Source organism: Etheostoma spectabile, unplaced genomic scaffold (genome assembly GCF_008692095.1).
Source record: "Etheostoma spectabile isolate EspeVRDwgs_2016 unplaced genomic scaffold, UIUC_Espe_1.0 scaffold00018534, whole genome shotgun sequence".
NCBI classification, from domain to species: domain Eukaryota; kingdom Metazoa; phylum Chordata; class Actinopteri; order Perciformes; family Percidae; genus Etheostoma; species Etheostoma spectabile.
In genome coordinates this window covers 1-11,142 of record NW_022604310.1, presented here as the reverse complement: position 1 = coordinate 11,142, position 11,142 = coordinate 1, and the positions used below count along the sequence as shown (strand labels likewise).

General features: G+C 43.8%; 12 non-coding genes across 12 annotated transcripts; all 12 read left to right on the top strand.

Moving 5' to 3' along the window:
• Window positions 1-14: 14 nt before the first annotated feature.
• Window positions 15-86, top strand: trnaf-gaa (transfer RNA phenylalanine (anticodon GAA)). Its single transcript has one exon. It is a non-coding gene; the product is annotated as a tRNA-Phe (tRNA).
• A 390-nt stretch (window positions 87-476) lies between these two features.
• On the top strand, window positions 477-549 carry trnaf-gaa (transfer RNA phenylalanine (anticodon GAA)). Its single transcript has one exon. It is a non-coding gene; the product is annotated as a tRNA-Phe (tRNA).
• A 409-nt stretch (window positions 550-958) lies between these two features.
• On the top strand, window positions 959-1,030 carry trnaf-gaa (transfer RNA phenylalanine (anticodon GAA)). The gene has a single exon. It is a non-coding gene; the product is annotated as a tRNA-Phe (tRNA).
• An 888-nt stretch (window positions 1,031-1,918) lies between these two features.
• trnaf-gaa (transfer RNA phenylalanine (anticodon GAA)) lies at window positions 1,919-1,991 on the top strand. The gene has a single exon. It is a non-coding gene; the product is annotated as a tRNA-Phe (tRNA).
• Window positions 1,992-2,387: 396 nt separating this feature from the next.
• On the top strand, window positions 2,388-2,460 carry trnaf-gaa (transfer RNA phenylalanine (anticodon GAA)). The gene has a single exon. It is a non-coding gene; the product is annotated as a tRNA-Phe (tRNA).
• A 417-nt stretch (window positions 2,461-2,877) lies between these two features.
• trnaf-gaa (transfer RNA phenylalanine (anticodon GAA)) lies at window positions 2,878-2,950 on the top strand. Its single transcript has one exon. It is a non-coding gene; the product is annotated as a tRNA-Phe (tRNA).
• Window positions 2,951-8,601: 5,651 nt separating this feature from the next.
• Window positions 8,602-8,674, top strand: trnaf-gaa (transfer RNA phenylalanine (anticodon GAA)). The gene has a single exon. It is a non-coding gene; the product is annotated as a tRNA-Phe (tRNA).
• A 419-nt stretch (window positions 8,675-9,093) lies between these two features.
• Window positions 9,094-9,166, top strand: trnaf-gaa (transfer RNA phenylalanine (anticodon GAA)). Its single transcript has one exon. It is a non-coding gene; the product is annotated as a tRNA-Phe (tRNA).
• A 394-nt stretch (window positions 9,167-9,560) lies between these two features.
• trnaf-gaa (transfer RNA phenylalanine (anticodon GAA)) lies at window positions 9,561-9,632 on the top strand. Its single transcript has one exon. It is a non-coding gene; the product is annotated as a tRNA-Phe (tRNA).
• Window positions 9,633-10,042: 410 nt separating this feature from the next.
• Window positions 10,043-10,113, top strand: trnaf-gaa (transfer RNA phenylalanine (anticodon GAA)). The gene has a single exon. It is a non-coding gene; the product is annotated as a tRNA-Phe (tRNA).
• A 394-nt stretch (window positions 10,114-10,507) lies between these two features.
• On the top strand, window positions 10,508-10,580 carry trnaf-gaa (transfer RNA phenylalanine (anticodon GAA)). Its single transcript has one exon. It is a non-coding gene; the product is annotated as a tRNA-Phe (tRNA).
• A 397-nt stretch (window positions 10,581-10,977) lies between these two features.
• trnaf-gaa (transfer RNA phenylalanine (anticodon GAA)) lies at window positions 10,978-11,049 on the top strand. Its single transcript has one exon. It is a non-coding gene; the product is annotated as a tRNA-Phe (tRNA).
• The last annotated feature ends 93 nt before the right edge of the window (window positions 11,050-11,142 follow it).

The following is an 11,142-nucleotide window of genomic DNA, read 5'->3' as shown; positions in this document are numbered from 1 at the left end:
AAATGCTATTTTGAGCCGAAATAGCTCGTTGGGAGAGCGTTAGACTGAAGATCTAAAGGTCCCTGGTTCAATCCCGGGTTTCGGCAGCATTGGTTGGGTCTTTTGAGGAAGAGATGGTTAGAACTGTCGACTAGGTTATCACGGAATTCACAGAAGTCCCTTTGGAACCCTAACTCCTTACCGTTGGTTGTGTTACTGGACGGATGACAGATGGATGCCATGTCAACAGGAGTTGACTAAGGAACGTTGGGGCAGTGATTCTACCTGGTGTGGAAGGACTCTGTTTCCTCAGTTGGTTTATTTCATTTGGAGCAGCTCTGCTGCGCAATTACTGTCTCTCTCTGCAGCAGCATTGAAGTTCTTTTTTTCCCCAACAGCCCCCTAATGATTGTGGAACCTTGCTGTTTTTGAAATATCTCTGTTATTTTTTCGATTTGTTCTTTTTCTCGTAACGCCACCACAAAATGCAATTTTGAGCCGAAATAGCTCAGTTGGGAGAGCGTTAGACTGAAGATCTAAAGGTCCTGGGTTCAATCCCGGGTTTCGGCAGCATTGGTGGGTCTTTTGAGGAAAGATGGTTAGAACTGTCGATAGGGTTATCACTGAATTCCACATGAAGTCCCTTTGGAACCATACTCCTTACCGTTGGTTGTTACTTACTGGATGGTTACTGGGCGGATGACAGGATGGATGCCATGTCAACAGCGAGTTGACTAAGGAACGTTGGGCAGTGATTGTACCTGGTGTGGAAGGACCTCTGTTTCCTCAGCTGGTTTATTTCATTTGGAGCACTCTCTGGCGCAATTACTGTCTCTCTCTGCAGCAGCAGTTGAAGTTCTTTGTTTTCCCGCAAAGAGCCCCCAAATGATGTGTGGAACCCTGCTGTTTTTGAAATATCTCTGTTATTTTTTCGATATGTGTTCTTTTCCTCGTACCCGCCACCACAAAATGTTATTGAGCCGAAATAGCTCAGTTGGGAGAGCGTTAGACTGAAGATCTAAAGGTCCTTGGTTCAATCCCGGTTTCGGCAGCATTGGTGGGATCTTTTGAGGAAAGATGCTTAGAACTGTCGATAAGGGTTATCACTGAATTCCACAAGAAGTCCCTTTGGAACCCATACTCCTTACCGTTGGTTGTTTACTGGACGGGAAAGGTATGACAGGAGGGATGCCATGTCAACATGGAGTTGACTAAGGAACGTTGGGGCAGTTATTGTACCTGGTGTGGAAGGATTCTGTTTTTTCCTCAGCTGGTTTATTTCATTTGGAGCAGCTCTGCTGGGCAATTACTTTCCTCTCTCTCTGCAGCAGCAGTTGAAGTTTCTTTGTTTTCACCCGCAAAGAGCCCCAAATGATGTGTGGAACCTTGTCTGTTTTTGAAATATCTCTGTTTTTTTCAATATTGTTCTTTTCCTCGTAACGGCCCACCAAAATGCTATTTGAGCCGAAATAGCTCAGTTGGGAGAGCGTTAGACTGAAGATCTAAAAGTCTTGTTCAATCCCGGGTTCGGCAGCATTGGTTGGTCTTTTGAGGAAAGATGGTTAGAACTGTCGATAAGGGTTATCACTGAATTCCACAAGAAGTCCTTTGGAACCCATCTCCTTACCGTTGGTTGTTACTTTGATGGACGGGCCGATGACAGGATGGATGCCATGTCAACAGGGAGTTTGACTAAGGAACGTTGGGGCAGTTATTGTACCTGGTGTGGAAGGACCTCTGTTTCCTCAGCTGGTTTATTTCATTTGGAGCAGCTCTGCTGGGCAATTACTTTCTCTCTCTGCAGCAGCAGTTGAGTTCTTTGTTTTCCGCAAAGAGCCCCCAAATGATGTGTGGAACCTTGCTGTTTTTGAAATATCTCTGTTATTTTTTCGATATGTGTTCTTTTCCTCGTAATGGCCACCAAATAATGCTATTTTGAGCCGAAATAGCTCAGTTGGGAGAGCGTTAGACTGAAGATCTAAAGGTCCCTGGTTCAATCCCGGGTTTCGGCAGCATTGGTGGGTCTTTTGAGGAAAGATGGTTAAACTGTCGATTAGGGTTATCACTGAATTCCACATGAAGTCCCTTTGGAACCCATACTCCTTACCGTTGGCTATTACTGGACGGATGACGGGATGGATGCCATGTCAACAGGGAGTTGACTAAGGAACGTTGGGGCAGTGATTGTACCTGGTGTGGAAGGACCTCTGTTTCCTCAGCTGGTTTATTTCATTTGGAGCAGCTCTGCTGGGCAATTACTGTCTCTCTCTGCAACAGCAGTTGAAGTTCTTTGTTTTCCTGCAAAGAGCCCCCAAATGATGTGGAACCTTGCTGTTTTTGAAATATCTCTGTTAGTTGTTCGATATACGTTTTTTCCTCGTGACAGCCACCACAAAATGCCGTTTTGAGCCGAAATAGCTCAGTTGGGAGAGCGTTAGACTGAAGATCTAAAGGTCCCTGGTTCAATCCCAGGTTTCGGCAGCATTGGTTGGGTCTTTTGAGGAAAGATGGTTAGAACTGTCGACTAGGGTTATCACTGAATTCCACATGAAGTCCCTTTGGAACCCATACTCCTTACCGTTGGTTGTTACTTTACTAGATGGGTTACTGGACGGATGACAGGATGGATGCCATGTCAAAAGGGAGTTGACTAAGGAACGTTGGGGCAATGATTCTACCTGGTGTGGAACGACCTCTGTTTCCTCAGCTGGTTTATTTCATTTGGAGCAGCTCTGCTGCGCAATTACTGTCTCTCTCTGCAGCAGCAGTTGAAGTTCTTTGTTTTCCCGCAAAGAGCCCCCAAATGATGTGTGGAACCTTGCTGTTTTTGAAATATCTCTGTTAGTTGTTCGATATACGTTTTTTCCTCGTAACAGCCACCACAAAATGCTATTTTGAGCCGAAATAGCTCAGATGGGAGAGCATTAGACTGAAGATCTAAAGGTCCCTGGTTCAATCCCGGGTTTCGGCAGCATTGGTTGGGTCTTCTGAGGAAAGATGGTTAGAACTGTCGACTAGGGTTATCACTGAATTCCACATGAAGTCCCTTTGGAACCCATACTTCTTACCGTTGGTTGTTACTTTACTGGATGGGTTACTGGACGGATGACAGCATGGATGCCATGTCAACAGGGAGTTGACTAAGGAACGTTGGGGCAGTGATTCTACCTGGTGTGGAAGGATTTCTGTTTCCTCAGCTGCTTTATTTCATTTGGAGCAGCTCTGCTGCGCAATTACTGTCTCTCTCTGCAGCAGCAGTTGAAGTTCTTTGTTATCCCACAAACAATTCAATTTTTCAATTCAATTTTATTTATAGTATCAATTCATAACAAGAATTATCTCAAGACACTTTACAGATAGACCACACTCCGGAATTTACAAGGACCCAACAGTTCTAGTTTCCTCCAGAGCAAGCAACAGTGCGACAGTGGCGAGGAAAAACTTCCTTTTAGGCAGAAACCTCGGTCAGACCCAGGCTCTTGGTAGGCGGTGTCTGACGGGCCGGTTGGGGTTAGAATGAAGAGTGGCAATAACAAAAATAGAAAAAATTAGTAATTTGTAGCAGTTCTTTGTGGTAGTTCATGGCATAGCAGGACGCTGTGCAGCATTACAAGGCACAGCAGGACGTAGCAGGACGTAGCAGGACGTAGCAGGACGTAGCAGGGCACCCACAGTGTAGCAGTTGAACATGGCATCACAGAACGTGTAGCGGAACCATGGCAATAGCTGCTACCCTGATTTCGGAGCCTCTCTGATCCAAGGGAACATGCTGGGGAAAAAAGAACATAAGGACTCCGGGGAATGACTCCCCAGAAATAGGTTAGTAACAAGCATTCTGGGACATGGATGCACATAAATGAAAAGATGGAAAGATAGAGGAGAGAGGAGCTCAGTGTATCAAATAAGTCCCCAGCTGTCTAAAACTATTACAACAAAACCAAGAGAGACGAGGTAAAGAGAGCTCCAGCCCGGCCGGGCCAGAACTCTCCCCAACCGGATCGGACTGTATGCCAAGTCTCCCTTGGTTCTATTATATTCTTGATTATATGTTAGATAAATCTGAAAACTATGTGACTAGCTACTACTCCCTAACAATATTCGATTCTATGCCCTAACTAGTGTATAAAATAAGTCCCCGCTGTCTAAACTATTACAACAAAACCAAGAGAGACGAGGTAAAGAGAGCTCCAGCCCGGCCGGGCCAGAACTCTCCCCAACCGGATCGGGCTGTATGCCAAGTCTCCCTTTAGTTATATTATATGATAGATAAATCTGAAAACAATGTGACTAACTACTACTCCCTAACAATATTCGATTCTATGCCCTAACTATAAGCTTTATCAAAAAGGAAAGTCTTAAGCCTACTCTTAAATGTGGAGACGGTGTCTGCCTCCCGGACCCAAACTGGAACCTGGTTCCACAGGAGAGGAGCTTGATAGCTGAACGCTCTGGCTCCTGTTCTATTTTTAGAGACTCTAGGAACCACCAGTAACCCTGCATTCTGGGAGCGTAGTTCTCTCCTAGGGTTGTAAGGTACTATAAGCTCTTTAAGATAAGATGGAGCCTGACCATGAAGAGCTTTGTAGGTGAGAAGAAGGATTTTAAATTCTATTCTAAATTTTACAGGAAGCCAATGCAGAGAAGCTAAAACAGGAGAAACGTGATCTCTTTTCCTGGTTCCTGTCAGAACACGTGCCGCAGCATTCTGGATCAGCTGTAGAGTCTTTATGGATTTTTTCGAGCAGCCTGATAACAGAGAATTGCAGTAATCCAACCTAGAAGTAACAAATGCATGGACTAGTTTTTCTGCATCATTTTTAGACAGGATATTCCTGATTTTTGCAATATTACGTAGGTGAAAAAGGCGATCCTTGAAATTTGCTTTAAATGGGAATTAAAGGACATGTCCTGATCAAAGATGACTCCAAGATTCTTCACTGTGGTGCTGGAGGCCAGGGTGATGCCATCCAGAGTAACTATATCTTTGGATAGTGCGTCACGAAGGTGCTTGGGTCCGAGAGCAATAACTTCAGTTTTATCGGAGTTTAACATTAGAAAATTACAGGTCATCCAGGTTTTAATATCTTGAAGGCACGTTTGAAGTTTAGCTAACTGATTAGTTTCATCCGGCTTGATTGAAAGATATAATTGAGTATCATCTGCATAACAATGAAAGTTTATGGAGTGTTTCCTAATAATACTGCCTAAAGGAAGCATATATAAAGTGAACAGGATTGGACCGAGCACAGATCCTTGTGGGACTCCATGACTAACGTTGGCGTGCACAGAGGATTCATCGTTAACATTAACAAACTGAGATCGATCTGATAAATAAGACTTAAACCAGCTTAGAGCAGTCCCTTTAATGCCAATTAAATGTTCCAATCTCTGTAATAAGATATAATGGTCAATGGTATCAAATGCAGCGCTAAGATCTAATAACACAAGTACAGAGATAAGTCCTTTGTCTGAAGCAATTAGGAGGTCATTAGTAATTTTCACAAGTGCTGTCTCTGTGCTATGATGAACTCTAAATCCTGACTGAAAATCCTCAAATAAGCTGTTGCTATGCAGAAAGTCACACAGCTGTTTGGCGACTGCTTTCTCAAGAATCTTAGAGAGAAATGGAAGGTTGGATATAGGTCTATAGTTGGCTAAAACATCTGGATCAAGGTTTGGCTTTTTCAGAAGAGGTTTAATTACAGCTACTTTAAAGTGCTGTGGTACATAGCCTGTTAATAAAGACAAATTGATTATATTTAGTAGTGAAGTGTTGACTAATGGTAAAACTTCTTTAAGTAGCCTAGTCGGGATGGGATCTAAGAGGCAGGTTGATGGCTTAGATGACAAATAATTGAATTAAATTGATAAAGATCAAGTGAAGCAAAGCAGTCAAAACATGTATCTGGTTTTACAGCTGTTTCTAAGGTTCCTGAGTTTAGAGATAAGTCAGTGCCAGTTAAAGGCAGGTCTTGGTGAATTTTGCTTCTAATAGTTATAATTTTATCATTGAAGAACCTCATAAAGTCGTTACTACTAAGAGCTATGGAAATACTGGCTCAGTAGAGCTGTGACCTTCTGTTAGCCTGGCTACAGTACTGAAAAGAAACCTGGGGTTGTTCCTATTTTCCTCTATCAATGACGAGTAGTACGCTGCTCTGGCATTACGGAGGGCCTTCCTATACGTTTTAAGACTATCTTGCCAGGTTAAACGAGAATTTTCCAGTTTGGTGGAGCGCCAGATCTTCTCAAGTTTCCGCGATATTTGCTTTAATTTGCGAGTTTCAGTGTTATACCATGGAGCTAACCTTCTTTGTTTTATTATCTTCTTTTTTAGAGGGGCAACAGAGTCTAGAGTCATTCGTAGCGAGCCTGCTGCACTATCAACAAAATGATCGATTTGGGAGGGACTAATAGCATAGGAGTCCTCCGTTACTTTGGGACTTGGTAATGAATTAAATGCTAACGGAATCGTATCCTTAATTTAGCTACAGCACTATCAGATAGACATCTTGTATAGGATGTTTTGCCTAACGGCGTGTAGTTCAGCAGTATAAACTCAAAAGTTATCAAACAGTGGTCAGATAGGAAGGGATTCTGTGGGAACACTATTAAATGTTCAATTTCAACACCATATACCAGAACAAGATCGAGGGTGTGGTTAAAACGGTGAGTCGGTTTATGTACACTTTGAGAGAAGCCAATGGAATCTAATAGAGAGATAAACGCAGTGCTAAGGCTATCATTCTCATCGTCCACATGAATATTAAAATCCCCTACAATAATAACTTTGTCCGTTTTTAGCACTAAGTTCGATAGAAACTCTGCAAATTCTGATAAAAATTCAGAGTATGGACCAGGTGCTCGGTACACTATAACAAATAGAACTGGTTGCATTGATTTCCAACTTGGGTGTGAAAGACTAAGAACAAGACTTTCAAATGAGTTATAATTTAGTTTAGGTTTAGAGCTAATTAGTAGACTGGAATCAAAGATAGCTGCAACTCCACCTCCTCGGCCTGTGCCTCGAGGAATGTGAGTATTAATATGACTGGGGGGGGTGGACTCATTTAGACTAACATATTCTCCATTACTCAGCCAGGTTTCAGTAAGACAAAATAAATCAATATTAGAATCTGATATTAATTCATTTACTAGTACCCCTTTAGAAGAGAGAGATCTGATGTTTAAGAGTCCACATTTAATTCTCCTATTCTTTTGAACTATTGCACTTGTGGTTTTAATTGTTATGAGGTTTTCATGCACATGGGATTTTTACTAGGTAACACCTGGAATAAAGGAGCAGAGAAGTGTGTTAGACTGGGACTCTGCCTCCTGGTCCCAACTATGGATTGTCAAGGATTAGGTCCACCAATACACTTGTCAATGTTTCTAGAAATGAGAGCTGCTCCAGTCCAAGTGGGATGAATGCCGTCTCTCCGAATCAGATCAGGTCTTCCCCAGAAAGACTGCCAGTGATCCACAAAGCCCACATCATTATCTGGACACCACCTCGATAGCCAGCGGCGAAATGACGACATGCGGCTATACGTGTCATCGCTGGTTAGATTTGGCAGGGGTCCAGAGAAAACTACGGTGTCCGACATTGACTTCGCGTATGTACACACCGATTCAACATTAATCTTAGTAACCTCCGATTGCCGTAACCGGGAGTCATTAACGCCAACGTGAATAACAATCTTGCTGTATTTACGTTTATCCTTAGCCAGCAGTTTCAGATAAGACTCAACGTCGCCCGCTCTAGCCCCCGGGATGCACTAACTACGGCCGCCGGCTTCGCTAACTTCACGTTTCTCAGAATGGAGCTGCCGATAACCAGAGTTGGTTTCTCAGCGGGGGGGTTGCTGAGTGGGGAAAATCTGTTAGAAACGCTAACAGGCTGGTGGCGGTCCGACGCCTTGGAAAGCTTACGACTGTCTCTTCCCTCGTCCTCGCACAGTAACCCAGCCACTATGTCCTGGCTGCTCCGGAGTTCGCGAGGAACTACCAGAGGCTAACTCAGGCTCAGGCCGGCCCGTGCTGACTACCGGGGGGAGGTTAGCTACAGTAACTGACGACTGATCTGTCATGGTGCGGATCCGGACTTCTAACTTACTAAGCCTCGCCTCCACGTCCAAAATAAACTACACTTGTTACACACGCCATCACCGCTAAAGGATGCAGAGGAGTAACTAAACATCTCACACACCGAGCAGGAGAAAGTCGGAGAGGGGGCCGACATAACTAACTGCTAAGCTAAAGTCGTTAGCAGCTAAGCTAAAGTAAGGTAGCGTTAGCTACCAAGCGTTAAAACAGCTGTTATTTAACAAAAGTCGCTAAAAAATGAGAAGATATGTGAGTGCTTAGGCAGAACTGCTATAAGAATAAGTGTTTAGCGGACAGTTAGCCGCTGTAATAGCAAATCTAACAAACTGAACTGGTATGTCGTGAGCAGCAGAGCAACCAACACGCAACCAACACACAGGCACAGGAAACGGAAATGAGTCAGGTACAAACAGCCCCCTAATGATATGTGGAACCTTACTGTTTTTGAAATATCTCTTTTAATTTTTCAATATTTGTTCTTTTTCTCATAACGGCCACAACAAAATGCAATTTTCAGCCGAAATAGCTCAGTTGGGAGAGCGTTAGACTGAAGATCTAAAGGTCCCTGGTTCAATCCCGGGTTTCGGCAGCATTGGTTGGGTCTTTTGAGGAAAGATGGTAAGAACTGTCGATAAGGGTTATCACTGAATTCCACGTGAAGTCCCTTTGGAACCCATACTCCTTACCGTTGGTTGTTACTTTACTGGATGGGTTACTGGACGGATGACAGGATGGATGCCATGTCAACAGCGAGTTGACTAAGGAACGTTGGGGCAGTGATTCTACCTGGTGTAGAAGGACCTCTGTTTCCTCAGCTGGTTTATTTCATTTGGAGCAGCTCTGCTGCACAATTACTGTCTCTCTCTGCAGCAGCAGTTGAAGTTCTTTGTTTTCCCGCAAAGAGCCCCCAAATGATGTGTGGGAACCCTGCTGTTTTTGAATATCTCTATTAATTTTTTTCGATATGTGTTCTTTCCTCGTAACCGCCACCACAAAATGTTATTTTGAGCCGGAATAGCTCAGTTGGGAGAGCGTTAGACTGAAGATCTAAAGCTCCCTGGTTCAATCCCGGGTTTCGGCAGCTTGGTGGGATCTTTTGAGGAAAGATGCTTAGAACTGTCAATGGGTTATCACTGAATTCCACAAGAAGCCTTGGAACCCATACTCCTTACCGTTGGTGTTACTGGACGGATGACAGGATGGATGCCATGTCAACAGGGAGTTGACTAAGGAACGTTGGGGCAGTTATTGTACCTGGTGTGAATGACCTCTGTTTCCTCAGCTGGTTTATTTCATTTGGAGCAGCTCTGCTGGGGAATTACTTCTCTCTCTGCTGCAGCAGCAGTTGAAGTTCTTTGTTTTCCCGCAAAGAGCCCCCAAATGATGTGTGGAACCTTGCTGTTTTTGAAATCTCTCTGTTATTTTTTCGATATGTGTTCTTTTCCTCATAATGCCACCAAATAATGCTATTTTGAGCCGAAATAGCTCAGTTGGGAGAGCGTTAGACTGAAGATCTAAAAGTCCTTGGTTCAATCCGGGTTTCGGCAGCATTGGGGGATCTTTTGAGAAAGATGCTTAAACTGTCGATAAGGGTTATCACTGAATTCCACAAGAAGTCCCTTTGGAACCCATACTCCTTACCGTTGGTTGTTACTTTACTGATGGGTTACTGGACGGATGACAGGATGGATGCCATGTCAACAGGGAGTTGACTAAGGAACGTTGGGGCAGTGATTGTACCTGGTGTGGAAGGATCTTTGTTCCCAGCTGGTTTATTCATGTGGAGCAGCTCTGCTGGGCAATTACTGTCTCTCTCTGCAGCAGCAGTTGAAGTTCTTTGTTATCCCAAAACAGCCCCATAATGATATGTGGAACCTTACTGTTTGTTTGAAAATCTCTTTTAATTTTTCAATATTTGTTCTTTTTCTCGTAAAGGCCACAACAACACGCATTTTCAGTGAATAGCTCAGTTGGGAGAGCGTTAGACTGAAGATCTAAAGGTCCCTGGTTCAATCCCGGGTTTCGGCAGCATTTGTGGGTCTTTTGAGGAAAGATGGTTAGAACTGTCGATAAGGGTTATCACTGAATTACACAAGAAGTCCTTGGAACCCATACTCCTTAACGTTGGTTGTTACTGGACGGATGACAGGATGGATGCCATGTCAACAGGGAGTTGACTAAGGAACGTTGGGGCAGTTATTTACCTGGTGTGGAAGGACCTCTGTTTCCTCAGCTGGTTTATTTCATTTGGAGCAGCTCTGCTGGGCAATTACTTTCTCTTCTGCAGCAGCAGTTGAAGTTCTTTGTTTTCCCGCAAAGAGCCCCCAAATGATGTGTGGAACCTTGCTGTTTTGAAAATCTCTGTTATTTTTTCGATATGTGTTCTTTTCCTCATAATGGCCACCAAATAATGCTATTTTGAGCCGAAATAGCTCAGTTGGAGAGAGCGTTAGACTGAAGATCTAAAGGTCCCTGGTTCAATCCGGGTTTCGGCAGCATTGGTTGGGTCTTTTGAGGAAAGATGGTTAGAACTGTCGATTAGGGTTATCACGGAATTCCACATGAGACCCTTTGGAACCATACTCCTTACCGTTGGCTGTTACTGACGGATGACGGGATGGATGCCATGTCAACAGGGAGTTGAATAAGGAACGTTGGGGCAGTGATTGTACCTGGTGTGGAAGGACCTCTGTTTCCTCAGCGGTTTATTTCATTTGGAGCAGCTCTGCTGGGACAATACTTTCTCTCTCTGCAGCAGCAGTTGAAGTTCTTTGTTTTCACGCAAAGGGCCCCCAAATGATGTGTGGAACCTTGCTGTTTTTGAAATATCTCTGTTATTTTTTTCGATATGTGTTCTTTTCCTCGTAACAGCCACCACAAATGCTATTTTGGGCCGAAATAGCTCAGTTGGGAGAGTGTTAGACTGAAGATCTAAAGGTCCCGGTTCAATCCCGGGGTTCGGCAGCATTGGTTGGGTCTTTTTGAGGAAAGATGGTTAGAACTGTCGATTAGGGTTATCACTGAATTCCATTGAAGTCCCTTTGGAACCCATACTCC